This window comes from Cupressus sempervirens, chromosome 6, assembly GCF_028749045.1.
Source record: "Cupressus sempervirens isolate cs-2001-9-10 chromosome 6, ASM2874904v1, whole genome shotgun sequence".
Classification (NCBI taxonomy): domain Eukaryota; kingdom Viridiplantae; phylum Streptophyta; class Pinopsida; order Cupressales; family Cupressaceae; genus Cupressus; species Cupressus sempervirens.
The window spans coordinates 446643174-446649774 of NC_143123.1; positions in this window are offsets into that span (position 1 = coordinate 446643174).

The following is a 6601-nucleotide window of genomic DNA, read 5'->3' on the forward strand; positions in this document are numbered from 1 at the left end:
TCAATGCTTCACCCCTCTAAGCATCACCTACTACCCATGAAACACAAGTCAATATATTGGACTTAGAAACTACACAGTTTAGTTCTATCGCAATTTGACTTCTTGTGGAAAAATCCTCTTACTTATCAATTGATGAGCTTAAGGGGCTCTATAATAAATGGTTCCATAAGGAAAAACACTTGTTGAAAGTTTTGCAAGTGGGATAACAAGCTAAGTGGGCTTAACCTTGGAGGAAACTCTGTGGTTATGCACGCTTGAGTTGGAACCACTCTGTGATTGGTGACCTCCCAGGAAGGGCCCAATGCTTCACCCCTAGGTGCATCACCTAGATGCAATGAGTGCTAAGTGTTACATTCATTCTCATAAGAGATGGGTTCTTGTGAATCACTACTCATGAAACATGGGTGAATGAGTTTGATTGAAAACTACATAACTAAATCCTTATAGCAATTAGACTTGCCATAACCTCCTACTTATCAATTGATGAGTTGAAGAGACTCTATAATGGATGCTTCATTAGGCACAACACTTGTTGAACATTTTGCAAGACATATTGGGATGGGTGACCACTTGAGAAGGGAAGTTGATGAGTTGAAGAGATTCTATAATGGATGCTTCATTAGGCACAACACTCGTTGAACATTTTGCAAGCCATACTGGGATGGGTGAATGCTTGAGAAGGCCCCAATTGCCCGATGCTTCCCCCTTGTGAGCATCGCCTAGTTGCAATGAGTCTTAAGTATTCCACTCATTCTCATGAGAGATGGGTTCTTGTGAACCTTCATGAATCATGGGTCAATGAGTTTGACTTTAAAAAATTAAAGTTGAATCCTTATAGCAATATCACAAAAAGAAAAATCAAGCCACCCAAATTGACAAAAGCATATTACAACCTCACTTAAATGTCTAGGTCCCAAGATGCAAAGAAATTAATACACAAACATTATGATAGGCATAGAACCATGAGTTTCTTCAAACCTATGAACCTCGTCGAGCACTAAGAGTAGGCAACAATAAACATAAATGAGGCAAAAAGTTTCATACTTTGATCCACTAAGATTTAAATTGATGAAAGATCCAAATTTAGGTCCTACATGTTAACAACAAATTGGAAGTTAGGAACCTGCCCATATTTTAAAATCCTTACCTTCTTGCTCTCATCATCTCAGCATTCCTTAGGGAGAATAAGAACCCCACTTTTAACCATTCTATAGAATGCAACGAATTAATACATGGGCATTATGGTATGCACAAAAATTAGTTAAAACCTTGCCTTAAACCATTCTACATAAACTCTCAAAATACCCAATGTTTACCTACTAAAAATGGATCTAGTCATCAAAGAATCTCATAGAGAGCAAAGTTGTCTAGGTTCAAAGTAATTTCAAACAAAGAAATGCTATTCCAAATTACAGTAATTTGAAGTTAGGAACTGTTGTGAGGTTTTCACACAATCGCCCCAAAATTTTTGGTGACCCCCTTTTCGAGCAAGCGTTGACAATTTTTGCGGATTTTTCAAAAAAAATTGGTTGCCTTGGCAAATTTTTTGAAGTGGTCCAGAGGTTTTCAATTGAAAATTTTACACCTTGGACGCCTTTAGGCTAGGAGGGATTTGATTCTCGTTTTCACCCAGTGTGAAACTTGATTTTTCAGAACATGTAATTTTATCCTCAGGCCAAACAAAATTCAAAAACAACATTTTTTCAATGGTTAAAACAATATTTGGCAGGATAAAATTACAGGTTTTGGAATTGGATTGATTGTTTTTGAAAATTTGAAATAATTGTATAAGCTTGAGCATTTTCAAAATGAATTTGTTAGATTTAGTCATTTTGGAAAATCTTGAAATTTTTCGATGAAAAGAAATTTTGATAGTGAAATTGGATTTAAAGTTTGAATTTTGACTGCTAGGAAAAGGATTTATTTTGTTAAATTGCAAAATTGAAATTGAATTAAATTGCAAAATCTCATTAAATTGGTTGAAATTTAGCCTAGAAGATTTTAGAAATGTTAAATTCTAGAAATGTTAAAAAAAAATTGTAGACTGGAATTAAAATTTGATTTTGGCTTGCTAAATTCAATTTTAATGATATTTTAATTGCCAAAACATTATTAAATAAAATTTGACATTTCCTAGGTTTACCTTGTTTCTATTTTGCAAATTTTGATCAAAACTTGCAATTAAATAGGCTAATTTCACTATGGGCTAAGTAATTCTAATGTTGCATTTAAATCTAGGCCATTAATTAAGGGGCTAATTTAATTTTGCTTTTTCCTCCAAGCAGGTCGGCCCACTTGGAGAGGCCAAAAGTGTGGTATAAGAGGGGCTTCCCCTCCTCTTGTTTTCTCATTCATTTTTCCTCCTCCTTGGGTGTGCGATTTCCTTCTAAGAAAGGCGAATTTCAACTTGGGCAATTTTTGGAACAGATTTTTTTCCTTTTTTTGGTGGCATTTTTCTCCTTCTTGCTTGGGCGAATTTCACCCCTAAGGCGATTTTTTGTGCAGATCTGAATTTTTCCAGCTTGGGTGATTTTTTTTTTGAGTCTGATTTCTCCATCTTTGGCTGCGATTTTCTCCTTCCAGAATTTGGCAAGTGTGGATGATTTCTAGGAAGTCGAAATTCTGATTTTTGCTGGGACATCATTATTTGCAAGGAGGATTAAAATTTTCGAGATCTGATTTGAACTTGAAAAGGCCCGATCATTGGAAAAGGCAAATTTAAGGTAAGATTCTATTCATTTTTAGAGGTGAAGATTGGATTTAAAGGCAGATATTATTCCTTGTTCTTGCTTGGTTCGTTTCTCTTATTTTCTTTTTGCACTCATCATCCACCACTTCATCATGCCATTGATAGGTTGAAGTTGGAAGATATAAGTGTAGTTCATCCTAAGGTAATGAAGAGGTAGAAATAAGTGGTAGTCCTGTCCCTAGGAAAGGAGGTTGGAGATTGATAAGTGTAGAGATAAGACTTGGAAAGGCAAAAATAAGCTAGATTCCATTAATAGAAAGAAGGTTGGAGATTGATAAGTGTAGTCCATATCATTTAGAACAAAGGGGCAAAAATAAGTGTTTAGAATGGTAGATGTTAGTGCAAACAAGAACCAAAAAAAACAAATACCAAAAAAAAGGAAGACATGATACCTAAGACCACCTCCTTCTCGAAAGTGACACGAATAAGTGATACCAATATCGGTACAATGAACATGATACAATTGAAGGAAGGACAATCCCCCGTGGCGAAGAAGATCTACAAGAGTGGAATTGTATATGCAGCAACTTTCACTCCTACCTTGCCTTGTCCAGAATTGGTAATGGAGTGTGCATCCCAATTTGATATTGTGACTAAGTCCATCATTTTTAATGAAGGGAAGAGTGTTAGCCAACATCAACGGACAAGTGATCGAAGAAGTATTTAATATTCCCCACTATAAAGGCATGACAATGGTAATGATGGATCAGGTGGCTAAGTTATTTCAAGATAATCAAGAGGCTTCATTCGTCTAAAAAAGAATTGGTTACACGAAAGCAAGAAGGCAGTTACCAAGTCATCAAAGCTCGCCAGGTCTGATTTCAAATCAGAATATGGTGATCTTATTGTGCTTCTCAGCCGAATCATGGGTGTAGCTCAAAGTATGCAATTTGAGAACTAGATGTATTACTTTATTGATGAAATTGAAAATAGAAAGAAAAAATTTGATTGGGCTAGAATTATAAGTGAAATTTTAGAGTTGTAACTTAAATCAGTGAGAAATCAAAAGCAATTCTACATGGAATCTTATCTTTTCTATTTGATTGCGAGACTATATGAAAATTCTGGACTTAAAGCCTTAGGAGTGATTGGCAATGGGTCGAGGCAATGTTTGGTGCATGAGTGCTATCCACAGCTTCATTTGCACAACACCAAAGATTATAAGATGTTTTATGACGCCTTTGCCATGAGGACGATAAGGATATTGCAAGGGACACCTGCTAGAAGGCTCTCAACGGAAGCGGAAGTAAAAGTCAAGAAGTATGGGAGTTGGTTCATTCAATTTCCACAATTCACATACATTAGAATGGCAAGAAGTACAGTTTGTCCCAAGGGACTTCCAAGGTACCCACCCGACAAGGTAGTTTTGATGGAGTTGGCTAGCAACTTGAGCATTATGACAAAATGATGAAACTTAAAGGTGAGACAGGGATTACCTTCTCATTTGGAATAGGCAATGATAATTGCCCCAATCATGTCGCCTTTGCATCTGCAGAGAAAGAATTAGAGCAATATCATCTAGGATGGTATAGAGCAAGACAAGGATTCGATCCTAATGGTCTTATCAAGGCATCTCATGAAAACACATTCAAACATATTCCTACTATAGAAGATTTTTGGGCCAATGCACAGAATGATTTTCATGTGAGGAAGCTAACTTTTTCAAGATTGTCAATGGGCATGATGAGGGAAATCAGATGGAGTGGCCGCAATATTCCAATCAACTGAAAGATGATGAAAATGTTGCTAAGGGAAAATTATGATACAGTGGATGGAACAAAATTTGGATCAAGATTGGATGAGTTGGGGAAGGTTGCCATCAAAAAGAAGCATTTGGGCACCCTTGCCTCCCTCAATGTCTTTATCGGATATGCAAAAGAATATGAGAAGGATCATGAGAAGACACTGCAAGCAACAAGCAACATGATGAATTCGGCTGAGCTCAAGAGGAAGCACACGGTTTGCCCTCCCATGAAAGAAGTCAACAACAGGCTAGCCAAGTTCATTACTTTGGAGAAGATGAAAGAAATGGGTAGAATTATATTAGAAAATCATTTCATATAAGCCCAAGTGGCACATTTTCCTTCTTCTTGGGTAGGATAGGTGTCTGATTCTGATTGGCTACCATTTTGGTGTCTTCTCATTGGTTGCCACTTTTCCTTTTTTTCATTGGTCCATTGATGAAGTGGCATCTTCTCATTGGCCGATGGGGTGGCAACTCTAATTAGGGTTTTTAGGATCCAATCTAGATCATTGATTTTACCTCTTAATCTCTACCGTTGGTTGTAATTTTGGCCCCTATGTAAGGCCATTTACTCTCATTTGTAAAGGAGGAAGAAAATCGTTGTTTAAGATAATACCAAAATTGTCTCTCTTTATCATTGTTGCGACTTGCATGGTGATTAAGAACATTTGGTGTTATTGCATGGTTTCTACTTCCAATTGTTAAATTCCTTTGAAGTTGTTAAAGTAGATTTTATTTCAAAAAAGTTAAAGAGAAGTAGATGGATAGTTGTATGGTGATATTAGTGGATGTTTGATAGGGATCTATAAACTAGGCCACTAGCATCCTAGCGACTAGTTAGGAAGCCTTGCATGGTAAACTAGTCTTTTTCCCTTGAATCATTGCATCAATGGAGGTAGAGCCACTTGTAAGCTTTCATCAGATTAAATCCCCATCCATTTGTTAATCTTTCCATTCATAGGAGTAGGAGTAGAGCAGGAAGTAGTTTAGTAGTTAGAGTTCTGAAGAAGAAAGTTAGAAAGGAGAAGCATCATTGACAGACACACCCTCCATCATCATCACAACGAGAGTCTGACAATCCTTGAATGAACAACGTAAGGCTGCCTACGTGATTAACCAGCAAATCACATTAATATAACTGAGTTAGTATCCACAGGTGTAAGGAACATTGGAGTTTTTCTCATGTCTTCATGACTATTTACTTTTCAAGAGAGGGATTGAGTGTTTGATATTCCATATCAAGTGTTCAATCGCTATATGTTATGTAGTGGTACAAAACTAACATCAACAGGATCCTACCCATATTTTAAAATACTTGCTTTCCTGCTATTTTACTCATCTCAGCATTCCTTGGGAAGAATAAAAACCCATCTTCAACCATTCTATAGAATGCAATGAAATTTATACACAGGCATTATGGTAGGTGTGAAAGGAAATGTCACCATGCACAGGAGGGACAATGCAAGTACCTCATTCTTTTCCCCCACACAAGAATGAGAGCATCGCAATTTTACATTTGTCACAATTGTGTGTTTTAATCATGGCCTACCCTTCGTTGTGCCAAAACTGCCGCCAACATACCACGTGTCTCACACAATAGAAGACTTCTTCGTCTAATGCAAGGCTTGAGTTTTCTTTTAAAGTGACATGTGGCTTCCTCACGAGTGATTTGAGCAATAGTGGCTTTGTTTGGAAGAGGTTCCTCAAACAAATGCAACGTGTTCTTTCAGCCAGACAATCCTTTTCCTAGTGGGCCCGATGCTTTCTCAAAACCAAACATGTGCCAATCTTGCGAACCTTTCAAGGAACCTGACCTTAGTTAGATACAGCTTTCAACGTCATTACTTTGTGTGTCTTCTAAAATGCTTTTAGGGTTCCCAGGTTGCACCTTAGCTATAGATATGCTAGGCATTGTAATGTAAAAGAAGGAACTTCTAGGAAGGACTTTCACTCTCATTCAAAAGGCTATGCTAGTAGGCCTCAAGATTGTAATGAGCTATTGGATCAATAAAATGCTTCAATCGTTCTTGTAGCCCTTTGTTTTGCAAAGATTCAATTGTCTTCATAAACATCTTTTGTGCATTTTATGACACCAATAGTTACATGTC